General features: G+C 39.2%; 1 protein-coding gene and 1 long non-coding RNA gene across 2 annotated transcripts in view; one reads left to right on the forward strand and one right to left on the reverse strand.

Annotated features, from left to right (window-relative positions):
* LOC140334262 (uncharacterized) overlaps positions 1-1,424 on the forward strand; it is an 8,688-nt gene extending 7,264 nt beyond the window's left edge. Inside the window, exon 2 of the long non-coding RNA XR_011921499.1 lies at positions 563-1,424. This is a non-coding gene — a long non-coding RNA (uncharacterized lncRNA). The remainder of the gene's footprint in view (positions 1-562) is intronic.
* LOC140334261 (phospholipid-transporting ATPase IC-like) overlaps positions 1-13,565 on the reverse strand; it is a 50,486-nt gene extending 36,921 nt beyond the window's left edge. The window contains exon 1 of the mRNA XM_072416523.1: positions 13,351-13,565. The gene's annotated coding sequence lies outside the window, so the exon portion shown is untranslated. The remainder of the gene's footprint in view (positions 1-13,350) is intronic.
* Between the last annotated feature and the right edge of the window lie 401 nt (positions 13,566-13,966).

Consider the following 13,966-nt stretch of genomic DNA (forward strand, 5'->3'; position numbering starts at 1 on the left):
ATTATATATATTTTTTTTTTTTTTTTACCCAATATTGTGTGACCACAAGGAGCTGCACTTGTGGCCCGCAATATATGCATTTGTTTTCTTTTCCCACCTTTATTTTCACCTGGTGATCCTGCAATTAACACATTCCCATCCCTTGGTGTCTACACTCCATTCTCCTTTGTACCTATAGAGGCAGCCATTGTGGTCACAAAGGATAAACTACTAAAACATATGTATGGAACTACAGTAAAGGGATTTTCAAAGAATAACTGTGCTGACATATTTGCTTTTTGAACCACACACGTCTGGATTTGCTTTACTCCATTGCTTGGTGAACTGATGGGACTTACAGTATTTGGCTGGAGTTCCATTCCACAATGTGCTTTGTCACAAAGTATATTTGATCAGAACACTGTGTAAAATATTTACTTTGCCTCTCGCTAGCAGTGTGAATATATCGTGGGATCTGTGTAGCCATGTGTTATTCTCTGGGCCTACCAATGTTTATCAATTATTCAGCCCCTGTAGTTGTATGTTCACATCTTCAATTATTTATATTTGGTTTAAACTGTAGGTTAATTCTTTGGATCCTGCTGACCAGGGAAGCCCGCTGGAGCCTCCTAAATGAGAATACAATGGCACTGTGTACGGGTGTTCAGCATCAAGGAGAACACTTCAAAGATATAAACCTGTTGGCTCATAAGGAATGCCGAGAGCAAGTTTGCACATAGGGGCTTTGACACATCAATTTAGTTTAGCTCTTGATTTCCTAGAAACTGGATAAAAGGAAATTATAGAATCTCTGTTCATTATGTTCTTCAAGTGTAACATTTGCTGGATAGATAGATGGATAGATAGACAAGGTTCACACTTTTTTGATTGATTCTCCATATTTTGATTATGATTCCTATATAGGGAACTTTTCCCAATGGTGACACCAGTCACCTACCAGGGTTAGAATCTGCTGGGAGGTAAATTGTGAATCAGAAGAGAGGTAAGTGAGAACACAGAGGGTCTCTGGAACATAAAGTGGTCACCAGAAAAAATAGCAGGCCCGAGCATAGTGATGCTCTATGTTGCTTGAATAGTGATATGCACTCTGGGCAACCATGTGCAAAATGAGAGATCCAGGGAAAAGATTTTGAACTTAGACATACAAAGAAAACCTGCCATGAGGCGGCCATTGCCGACATCCTCCGTGAAAGTTCTAATGGCCTGACTGCCACATCTCTCAGCTTTTTGAGTCACTAAGCTAGGACATGTTGGAGGGATATAGGCTTCTGACTTTCAGATCGGAATATGATCTGAAGCCATTAAGTCAAAGATCCTTTTGCTTTGCTATGACATTTTACATTGTATTGTGATTTTGCCGTTTCCTTGCATAATATAAAGATTTTTTTATGTTGTAAAATTTAAAATAAAAACGGTAACCCATATTTTTCTCATCACATGTTTATTTTATTAGCTCATTTACACCAAGGTAGACTGTTTAGGTGAATGGGCTGTTCTAATGTAATACACATTACCATGGGTGCATTAATTGCACTACAGTGGACCTTGCTTATGTGAACCCTAAAGTTAGCGAAGCCAACATCAGATGACATGTAGGTATTGCATGCATGTTCTCATGCAGCCCAAAATCCTGGAGAACTAAAAATAGTTAAATCTTTTACCTTGTAGCTGAGATCATCAATCATTGTCCTTTCCAAAATGATCCTATTGGTTCTTTAACCTCAAAATGAGCAAGGCTGCAAAGTACAGCACTTTTTTTGCATTGGTAAATTTGTAGGACATATATAAATGTATATAACAAATATACTGAATTCCTACTATGCGTGGTGCAGAATTGTTCTGGGGCTGTGTGTTATAGTATAATACACCGACATGCACTTTCTTACAGTAAAGCACAAAAGCTAACTGCGGATCACAACATGTTATAAGCCAAAGTTCCTTTCAGCTGGTTTTACTTTGAGCAGATTTCCAGGTGTCTAAATTGCAGTCAACCATTTACATTGCCTTGGTCTGTAATGCCTCCAGGTAATACTGGAGCCACCCCCACCCTTCACCCTACATAGAAATGAGCTCTCAGCATGCATACAGATTACTTCCAGAGCTATTAGTGTGTAAACATCCCTGAGGTTTAGGCTAAGCAGTTTCATACAGCAAAGAGAAGAAAAGCCCATTGCAAGTAGCAGCAAAGTTGAATGATCAGAATTCTTTCAGGTTGGCATCAGAAAACTTCAAATCTGGATATGCTATTGGTTTCTGTGAATAAATCCCCAGCCTTGTTCTTTGCACCATAACAAACCAAAAACATTACAATGCATCTACCTCCTATTGTGTGTTCATTCCCCCACCTACTAGATTGTAAGCTCCTCAGGGCAGGGTCCTAGCCTCATGTATCACTGTCTGTATTCGTCTGTCATTTGCAACCCTATTTAAAGTACTGCGCTGCATAATATGTTGGTGCTATATAAATCCTGTTTAATAATAATGAATGCAGCATGAACCACGTACATAGGTTCCATTTACCTACGTTTTAACACATTACATGGAAGTCATCACTTTTAATGGACAACAGCTCGAAGTTGCATTTTACCTGCTCTGCAATACATTTGTGTGCCTGTAGAATGTCCTATTGACATGTATTTGTGCTGAGGGAGCCCGATTGGGACTCCTAGATTGGGACTCCTAGATAGAAACAGGGCTTCCCTGCTCGCTCATGTGCAGGACGGACACTTGATGGGGGGGAAGGGGGGGGGGGCAGTTTGCATGACTTTCAGAAGAAATATTTTGCAAAACACAGCTAATGTTGTGGGTGATCTTAAGGACTAAGCTCTTCTGCAACATCTTGTAACTCTTTAATGACCAAGACAAACTCTGCATTTGTTTCTTTTTGCATATCAAGGCACAGCTTGCTCCAGATGTTTATGAATGTCTAGGCTCCATAAAGCTCCATTTTTTTTTTGCTTTGTTTGTGATTTTATACAGTAACTGACACCATGTTGCCTAATGGAGGCAAGCATCTGTCCTAATTGTATTTATTATATTATTGAACCTGTTCTGACTTACATAAAAATTCAACTTAAGAACAAACCTACAGTCCCTATCTCGTATGTAACCTGGGGACTGCCTGTATATGGAATACACTAACAATGACTTCCAAGACTCTAGTCTGATTGGAAGAGCTAACTGGTGATGGCTTACACCTTCACTAACATGGTACCCACACATGTGCTGTGAATTGAAAAAGTGGACTAAAACAGCAGCTGTGAAAAGTCCATGGTCAGTGGTATACATTTAGGAGCCAACTTGTCTTATACTCTTTGAAAACTTTGGGCCTGATTTATGAAAGCTCTCCAAGGCTGGAGAGAATACACTTTCATCAGTGAACCTGAGTGATCTTGCAAACCTTGAACAATCTGGTCCAAGATTCAAAACATTTGCTAGCAAATAAAAGAAATCCATTCCAGGTTTGCTGGATCACCCAGCTTAACTGATGAAAGTGTATCCTTCCCCTCTTTGGAGAGCTTTCATAAATTGGGCCCTTTGAATGTTAGGCTTGCCTGGGCCTAGGTGCACTTTAAGTGTCAGCCAGTTTATTCATATGTGTATAACAGTTGTGCTTCTGATAATTGGCCTGCTGTGCTGCCACAAGTATCATTTTTATGTCATGTCTTACGAATACAAAATGTGTAATATAATACAAAGTTATACTAAATATTTTTAATACACAAATACACATACAGTAAATACATAAAATACAAATGTTATTTTTAGAATGAAGAATATTATCATCTCTTCTACTCTTCAGTCACATAAGAGGTCAGCTCTCCTACATGCTATTTGCACAAAAAAACTCAGCACACCTAGTCTGAATCGTTCAGGTTAAATATGGAAACCAGTCTGAGAAGTGCACCAAGTATTTACATTGCACATGCAGCAATAAGGTTTACTCAACATAGTTTGCAAAACGACTGAATGTATTTAAATCCAAAACACCAACGTGTGGGTAGAGCGGACTCTTACAAAGTAGGACACTTTTTTTTTTTTGGACACACTTACGGCATGCCAAAGGAATGCCAAATACTTCACTATTTACCCAGAACCTCAGAAAAACCCTTAAAGCTAATCTTAAAGTAAAACTATGGCTTCAATCAAAATCACAATCAGGTATAACTGTAACAAATCATAAAAATATTAATTTCATCCATCTGAATTATGATTGGCTCTTAAAACCAAACAAAAATTGTTTTATTTGATGTAAAGCAATCAAAGAATTTCCATCACAGACAATCGTTTTGGCAAAATTCATTATTAGCTCACTGAATTACCTAAATGACAGTTCGTTGATTTGCAATTTTTATTAAACTTAATCAGTTTAGATGCATCGAATGACCAGATAAATATAAGTGTAGCCACCTTTGGATTTTCCTTAAATTTAATCTATTGGATCAGGAAACCATTGCCATGTAGTTAGAATAACAGAAGAAGAAAGGAGCAGCCGGACACCTAGCATAATCAGAAGAAAGCCAGCAATAGCAGCTGCTGTATGTCTTCAATAAAAGCTTTTCTTTTTGAATGATTTTGTCATCCTTGTATTTCTAGTTGGCAAATTGTTTTGAAGAATTTATTTAACACGATTTTTCAATAAACAAGCCAAGGTTATTTAAGTGCAATCCGAATGACTTCTGGTCAATGATCTGCCATTACTAAGAATGGGAATTCCATGGACGTAGTAGCAGCAGGCTCAGACCTGCTGCAGCAAAAACACAAAACTAAATTCAAACTAAAGGAACCGGTCACGCTTCCACACAGCTGCCAGCTACACCCTATGTCACGTCAGTTCACAACAAAGGAGAATTAGCAAAACAATGAAGAGCTTCACCTGACCACAATCCATCGTGTCAGACCAGTCACTTTACGGATGTCATCATGTTTGGATTCAGCCATTTTTATTTGGATAAGAGGAGACACCGCCCAAAGAGTTCAACTGCAACCTCAATAGGAAAATAATAATATAAGGACACTCATGTTGATTTTAAAGTACCAGTTAAGGTTTATTTGTAGCAAAGCCTTTTTTTTTTTAAACCCCATCTTTTTTTTATTTTTGCTGTCTCCCAGGCATTGGGGAGATTTCCCTTCTATTTTTAAAGGAGGTGCAACGGGAAGTGAGAATGAATCACCATAAAATGAAGGAAATAACCCTCTTAGATAGTGGTTACCTCTATGGGTGACGTCTATTGGAAGATTTGCCCTAGCTTCTTGTTTTGGTGACAACTCTAAAATTCTTTATTTCTCCATCACTTTTTGTTCCAATGTTTATCAAGGAAAATAGAGGGAAAATCACTGAAAGTGGAGACAGAGGCAGCAATTAAAACTTAACAAAAGTTCTAATTATGCTCTACTAAAGCTAATTACCATTTTTACTTTACATTGGCACGTTTTCATGGCAGAACCCATCTTCTGATGATTCTGCCCTCCATAGACATCAGTGGGATCCACCACAAAATTTGGGTAAGTAACTTAGTAAGTTAAATTTTGATATGCAAAAGCTTGTGAACCTAGCTGTACACCATATGGACAGGGCTATATCAGGAATGAGTATTGCAGCAAAGGCTAAATAAACTGCAGCTCTGTTTTAAAATGCATCTAAACCCCAAAAAATACAAAAAGTAATATATTTCAGATTGCCCTTTACAAAGTCGATAGTCATGTTGAATGGTCCTTCAAATGGGCTTACAATCCAGTAACCATAGTTATATGTCAATAATACAGTCCAAGGCCATTTTTTTGGGGGGGGGGGGGTCTGGAATATGGAGTACAACAAGGAAGCCCACGCAAACACTGGACACAATCTAACCTCAGTCTAAAGTCATTCATACAGTCTAGGTTTTTTTTTTTTGGGGGGGGGGGGGGTAAATTAACTTATTTGCATGTTTTTTAGATACAGGAGGAAACTGGAGTGCTTGGTGGAAAGCCATGCAAACAGGGGGAGAACATACAAACTCATTTTGCATATTGTCCTGGCCAAGATTCGAACTTGGGACCCTAGTTTTGCAAAGGCCAGAGTCCCAGCCACTTAAACCACCTGGCTTAATTTTTTCCACCTTTTTTACCTTTAGTTTTCCCTTGTTCCCCTGCAAATAAACACACTTTGTGATCCTGGGTGGCTTTATTCCCCTGGATCTATAGAAGAAGCCATGACCAAGGGTGAACTTTAAACATATCAGACTTTCTTCATCTCCCTTCATCATTTGTAGCCTATAAAAAGATTGATTTTGCTGTCTTCACAGCTCATATGAAGCTTGTATGTATTTTCCTTGTTTGCCAATGGTTTTATACGGAGAAATAAAATAATGCAGCCACCATATCCAAGGAATGGTAGTCTGTAATATATTACAATATCATCTTTAAGGTTAGTTATCTGTAAGACCCACATGATCCTGGTCTATATAAACCAATGTATTACTGCAACTATCCAAACCCAGCTGTGTAAGATTTCTTTCATATCAATTACAAATATTCAACTTTCAAAATGGAAGCATTTTAACTAAACCAGCACTATGACGTACAGATAGGCCCCTGGCAGACGTGTCACAGTACTTTCTCACAACACCCTCAGAACAGACCCTCACCATCTCATACATACTATTACAAAATGCTCTGTGAGTTGCTAGAGATGGGAGAGAAGTGTAGGAATCACACCAACCAGATCTGATCTGGTGCAGGTCTCATCCATTACAAAAACTTACCTACAAGTTGTATTTTAAATAGTATAATGCCAAACAAAGACTAGGTAAACTAACCTTTCAATAGGCCTTAATGTAGATTAGTATGCAATGTCCCAAAATATTGTGTCTTGTATTTGTTTTATTAACCGTGAGAACTCCCAATAAACCCATATGGCAAACTTGTTTTAACCAATTATCTACAGTATACCAGAATACAAGGGATTCATTGACTCATTCTTCAAATACCACTAAACCAATAAAGTGTCCAAACTTGAAAAGTATCAGTCTCCTAACATGTACAAGGCCCCAAAATTGGACTTCACCTATACCTTTAAATGTGCCCATGCAATGAGGTCCCCTGGAGGCAAAAATGCCTTAATAAATAATAAATGCTTTTTTTTTTTTTTTTTTTTTTTTTTGCTCCCGCACCGGCCAGTACTCTTTTCTGTTGGGCTTTATGAATGTTGTGGATGGGACTGCATTGAATTTAACCGGTTCAAAGAGCTGAAACTGGCCTACCAGCAAATGTAGAGGACTTTAGAAGTGCACCAAGACAAAAAAATGTGCAGCACAAAGTAATAAGGTAAGTATCAGTACTTATTCCTTACCCCCAGTAAAACAAGCTTATAGCCATGCAGTTCAATGGGGGCCCTACTGCATGGGTGCATTCCAAAGCAGCTTTAAATATACCAATAAAGTACAAAAGATAAAATCTCTGTGATGCTGCCTCTCCATATATACAATACAACCAGTGGGCATTTTACCCCAATGCAGAAAGTGTTACTAGAGGAATCTCAAAAAAAGTAAACGAATGCAGCCACCACAGTAAACAGTGATAAACGGCATATTATTACATTATCGTTCTTGGGATTAAATACATAATGTGAACACTAAAAAAAATATGGAAGTACTCCAGGTTTTACAAATGTGGTTCGCCGTACAAGCCCATAATAGCACCCTAATCCCAATCTACCCTGAGCATTACTTATTTTATTGTATGATGGTCGATTATTTTTTTTTTTTGTGGTCCCAGACAGCCTCTTATCCCAGAATTTAAACACCAGGCCTGGGGGTATTTGGAGAAGACATTACAACAGCAGCTTGGACCTATATTGTAATTAGTTTAAAGTTACAAATTACTTCTGGCTTTGTATCTCTGAGCTGCATGGACTGGATATAACAATTAAAGGATCATAATGACTGTTGTTCTGGTGATTAATGCTACCGGCTTTCACATTGGTATTCTGTAAAGTGTAATTTTCGATCACATGTTTATGAACTCCTATACAAGCATGGATCAGGCCCTAATTATAAAACACAAAGCATTAAAGTCGACCTATACCAAAATCAAATCTGAGCGCATCCTGCTACTACAGCCTTTGTGCCCAAATAATGGGACACCAGTCAGGACTTACGAACTGGCTGCAACAAAAGGTCATAAAGTCTTTCAGCTTTATTTACTAGTTATTATATTTTTTGATAATTGCTCATAAACCAATTAACCTGCATATATACTATAAAATAATAATATTAATATGGGGCTTTAATACTGTATTTAAACAGATAGGTGGTAGAGTTGAAATACCCAGCACTGGCAGCATGTAGAAGACTGGACCACGGCTCTCACACACAAAGCAATAGCCCAGCTTCCTTGGCTGTCCAAAAAAAGGTCCCCAACAGCATCTGCCTAAGGAAGGGCTCCTGATGAATTGAGAGGTGTTTGGTGGGGGAAGAAGGTCATGAGTAGACCCTGATGCCGGGTCTGAACCACCACTATTAGACTTAGATGCCAAGAATAAAATAACTCTTGTGAATCCACAAAAGTTACATCATCAATAGCTGTCCAATGCTGTCTCATGGACTCAAAAGCCTGCTGTGGAGTTGGCAGTGGAGATGGCACTATTGTGAGATGCAACTATGGATCCGTCATCATTGCAGGACACCTACAAAAAGGTAAATGTGCTTTTACATTATCACAAAAGCTCACCTACACCCAAAATAAATTATTTCCGGTCTTTTTCAAACACACTGTACAGTAGGCTGCCAGCTCATTTATACAATGTGGACCTCCAGTCAGTTTACTTGAAATCAACGTACAGGCCTAGCACCCCGGTTGCCTCGTTTTTCACACAAACTCAGCTGTACACCCAAGAACAGCAAATCACAAACTGTCCGACTTGTTTGTGCAGGTGACAAACAAACTTTAATAGGTGAATCATACGTGACTGCAATAAGTATAAACTTGTCAAACAGAATTCCAGGCCTGTGACACGGGAGTCAGTAGGCGACGGCTTTTCATCTCAGTCGCAATCTACTGGCGGGCACATGTCAGGTCACGTCCGGATAAATACCCTGCACATAACTATGCAAAAACTGAAAGCCTTACCTTCTGTATTAGAGAACAGCAGCAGGCCAGGATGGGTGCGAACAGCAAGCTAACTTAACCAGAACAAAGTAGGTTATAGAATATACACCCCCTGTGTAATGGGCCCGGGCTCTTTCTGTAAATTAGATCTGTGTAAACAGTGAATGGTGACATCAGGACCCACTGTTTATATAGCCCAAAGCCATCAAACTGTCCACACTGTCTAATCCCCACTCACATTCAATGCTAGATTAAGTTGACATATTTTGTGGGGTGGCGTTTAGTGGCCCCCACCAAGTCATATTTTGCCTGGAAGTTCATACATTAGTCTATTGTGGAGTGGAGCTATGCCGACACATGATATATGCTGCAAACTTTTAAGTAAAGGTGCAACTAAGCTTCACAGTTGCTGAATAGAAAATAAATGCGTTTAACCTAAAATATAACACTTCACTGATGATGTGGTGAGATCAACTTTTCCTTATCTGTTCCATGTGAAGCAATGTGTCTCTACTGTCCTCAGCTATGGGCAAAATGCATGGGGCGATTTGTATTTTATTCATGTCAATCATTTGTGACATCATTCTGATGATTTCTGTGAAATCCCTGGTATTTATGAAAAGTTTTCTTTTCCAACATAATGAATTATTGGGGTGTGGCATTTATTCATAGGTGTTTGTAAGATTAAACAGTATCTTTTACATTTAACATTTGTCAGTCCCTATCTGTTTGTGTTTTCATATATATATTACTGTGTCTATCCTTAACATCCATATATCAGTCTGTGCCTGTAGCAATCTATGCAAAAAACAGAAACATACAGGAGTTTGAAACTCTAAGTTTTATTTTAAAAAATGTTACCATAAATACACATATAATTCCCAAGTTTTCTCCTTTACTTAATGTTTAGATTGGCGGTGAGGCAGGCCAAGCCCCTAGCAAGGTGCCAGCTGCCAGGAGCTCTTGTTTTTGCCATAGATCTTAACTTTATATTGTACCCAAAGACAATGATGTAACAAATTGCCGCTAAAAAGATTTGCCGACTACATTTGTTTTCTTCTTTCTCACTAAGAACATTTTTTCCAAGTACAGAAATATACCTGCTGATTCTAAAAACAAAGTACAGCATATAGGAACAAAACTGCTCATTCATATATAAATACCAGTGAGTGAGTGTTGTCATCCTAGCATAGGAAGCGTGTTACCACTACAATTACCAGTTACATCCTAAAGGAAACTCGTGTAGCCATAAGAAAAGAAATGATAAACTCCAATATGTAACATCTGTCTTTTTGGGTTTAAATATCCAAGGTTATTTGTTGTACAATGATCTGTAATGTGTTGGTGGATTTTAAATAAAAAGATAATATTCATAATGTTTGGATTGGATAAGCAAACTTTTTTTTTCCATTTTAACTTCAGGGTGGGGAAGGTTAAAACTTTGTTTTTTCCCCATTGTTGTCTCATTAGCAAGATGTCTCCTTCTTTTCTTGTCTTATAGATACAGGGGGACATACTTCCTAAAACAAACATCATAGGACATAGATGATTCCCCCTTTAGTCCTATATGGTGACAACTCACTTTAGAAGGACTTGCTACAACTGTGTAAAAACAGTCATAGTGACATATATTTATAGTTAGTTATACTTTAACCTTCCTTGAAGCAGTAATACTGCTCGTATAAAGTACAGAAGCATTTTTGCAAACAAATACAGTTTACATATAACAAAGAGTTACTGTGTATGTGTGCGTTTTTAAAACAGAACAAACTCATGTCAATCTAACACAACTGAACATAAAGAAAAGAATAAAAATGTTCATTAAAATACTACTACTAATAATAATAATAGTTTACAGCAGCTTGATAGGATACAACTACAATTTAGGCAAGTTATACATGACTTTGAACATAGGCTAAATTTTCTGCAACTGTTACGAACATTCATTATCATCTCATGCAAAAATCTAGTGTCTGTTCAGTGCCCATAGATTACACACAGATGGCTTTTTCCTGTAATACTGCTCATAAATATTTCCCCCCATCATCAGCAAAAATATGGTTATCTAATATAAGCTTTTTTTTTTTTTTAAATTAAAAAGTATCACTTTGCTTTGATCTAGATGCAAAGTGTATAAATGTGTAATAAAAACACAACTGAACCACAACCCACACTGTATGGCAATGCAACAAGAAATACAGAACAATCCCCCGATCATAAAGTTCTGTAAAGTAGGAGAACGTTTAAACTCTGTTTTGAGATTCTGTAATCCATCAAGGGGAACTTGGCAGTTCTGCTAACAAGGTTTGGGTATCAGTGGCACGGTGTTGTCAGCCACTAACAAGAAGTTCATAGCAGATGACTTTTGGCAAGAATGATCAACAGATATTTTCAGTAGGTGCAGCATTAAAAAAACAAAACATGATTTAATGTGCATGGAATGCAAAGAGAGAAAGCATTGTGGGCCAGGTGTAAAGTTGGCAAACTTGCCCTGAATATAGGGGATCTGTACTTATTCCACCTTTCCGGCTTCAAATATTCACCCACAAGTCAGCTATGATCTGGGAAAGCAACGGCCTATTCTTGTACCAAGATGACCAGCTAAACATCAAGCAAAACAATCAGGGATTGTAAATCAATATTAGGGCCAAAATCAGGTCCAGGAAGCCCACACATAATACTTGTATTTTTTCAGTACAACCAACACAGTTCAGATCCTCTTTAAGCCAGGTATGTGTATTAGATCTGACATCTCATAATTTTGTGCAGATCCCATCTCATAAATGCATAATAAAACTTCATATAAAACTGGCTTTATCAAATTTTAAGCCTGTTTTTTGTTTAGCACAAAATTATGTTTAATTATTACAAACAACTTGGTCTACAGAATATGTTTGCACATGTACTGGATCATATGAACACAATGTTTCTAGGTGCTGGTAATACACATATGGACATAAAAAACTTCAGGCAAAAAACAAGTTATGTGTTTATTAAATGTCCTATACAAGTCTTCTGGAAGGTAAAACAGCTCACATATGCATTTAAATTGTTTTTTCCCTTTTTTCTGCATTTTAAAGAAATATGGCAGAAATATTTCAAGTCCATGAATTGGTTTGACAGGAAAGATATTTTGCTAGGACTTACATGACTTTTCTTAAGACTATTACATACAGGCCAGTTTTTACTCTCAATACAATCTCTGATCAGATAAAATAATAAATCTGAAGAGAGTTCAACAAGCACCTGATTGTAAGTGACAGATGGATGTTTTCAATAGGACATGTTGGTAAATATGAAACAAAAGAATGCAAGTTGTGTCTTGTATACAGATAATACAGCAAATACATTCCAATGCGCCAATCTGTCCCGTGATTCACGTCATCCCCAACCCATGGTAGGTAAGACTTTTTGATTCCCATCTGGAAAAGAACAATTGGCCCAGTTGGTCAAGTCCAAAATTGGATCTACTTCTGTGTACTGGGCCTTAGACAGATCAACAATATTATGAAATTGGCTGTCTTATGTTCATGGATGACCCAAGCCAAATGACAAAACTCCATCTGGTCTCCAATATTTTGTAATTTGTTCAAAAACAAATCAAACAGTACATATGTCACCAAAGTACAATGAAACCACTTAGTTCCCAAATTAAAATGATGTCATCTCAGTAGGTTGCCACTGCCAGGTTAGGAGGGAACCTCTATGCAACTTCTACCACTTCACAGCCAACCTCAAAACCATCCCCAAGCCCTCTGAACCAGCTCAGAACCATCCCCAAGCCCTCTGAACCAGCTCAGAACCATCCCCAGGCCCTCTGAACCAGCTCAGAACCATCCCCAGGCCCTCTGAACCAGCTCAGAACCATCCCCAGGCTGAACCAGCTCAGAACCATCCCCAGGCCCTCTGAACCAGCTCAGAACCATCCCCAAGCCCTCTGAACCATCCCCAAGTCCAAGGCAGTCGTTTTCGCGATTCTCAGCCTGGTTGGAAGGTTCTCCAAGCCTCCAAGCCAGCTCCACATGTTTCCAGCCTTCTCAGAAGAACCTTCCCCTTCCTTACCGGATCCCAGTCTTCACTAGATCAGGAAATACTGAAACCTCCATCAAAACCCATCCCTGCCTTAGCCAGCACCGAACCTCATGAGAACCTGACCCAGCCTCAGTACCTGCTTCTCCTGTAACCTGGTACCACCTGTAGCACCCACCCAGCTGGACCCTCCATCCAGTGAACATACAGCAGAACCCCCTCCATCCCTCTTACCTGGCCGCTTCTCCTCCCCGGCCGATCTCTGCTCCCCGCAGTTCCGATCCAGTCCCAAATCTCTGCTCGGCCGCCGCTGTCAGTCCATGCTCACAATGGTTCCTCCCCGCCCCGTCACACACCGGACCAACTAGTTTGACAACTTTTTTTTTTTTCCTTTCTTTCTCCGCTGCCGGCCCGGAGTCGGCTCACCTGCGGGAGGGGAACTGAGTGCAGGGAGCCGGGTCATGTGACCTCAGGTAAGGGCAGGGACCGGGGGCTTTAGTGATGCTAATTACCTCCCCCCTCCTCCTCCTCTGCTCTGCCTCCTCCTCCTCCTTGCTGGCTATTTGGTTACTCAAATACAAGTAAGATGAATAAGAATTGTAGGCAAATGTAGCCTGCCTGAGAATAAATAAGAACTACACGCTATGTGTGTATATGGGGCTCCTAGGTGTGATACATTGGTCCTTTACATGTGATGCATGGGTCCCTTATGTATGATGCATGGGTTCCCCTAGGTTCGATGCATGGGTTCCCCTAGGTGTGATGCTTGGGTCTCTTACCTGTGATGTATGGATTCCCCTAGGTGTGATGCATAGGTCCCTTCTTTGCGATCCATGGGTTCCCCTAGGTG

This window comes from Pyxicephalus adspersus, chromosome 6 (assembly GCF_032062135.1).
Source record: "Pyxicephalus adspersus chromosome 6, UCB_Pads_2.0, whole genome shotgun sequence".
NCBI classification, from domain to species: Eukaryota; Metazoa; Chordata; class Amphibia; order Anura; family Pyxicephalidae; genus Pyxicephalus; species Pyxicephalus adspersus.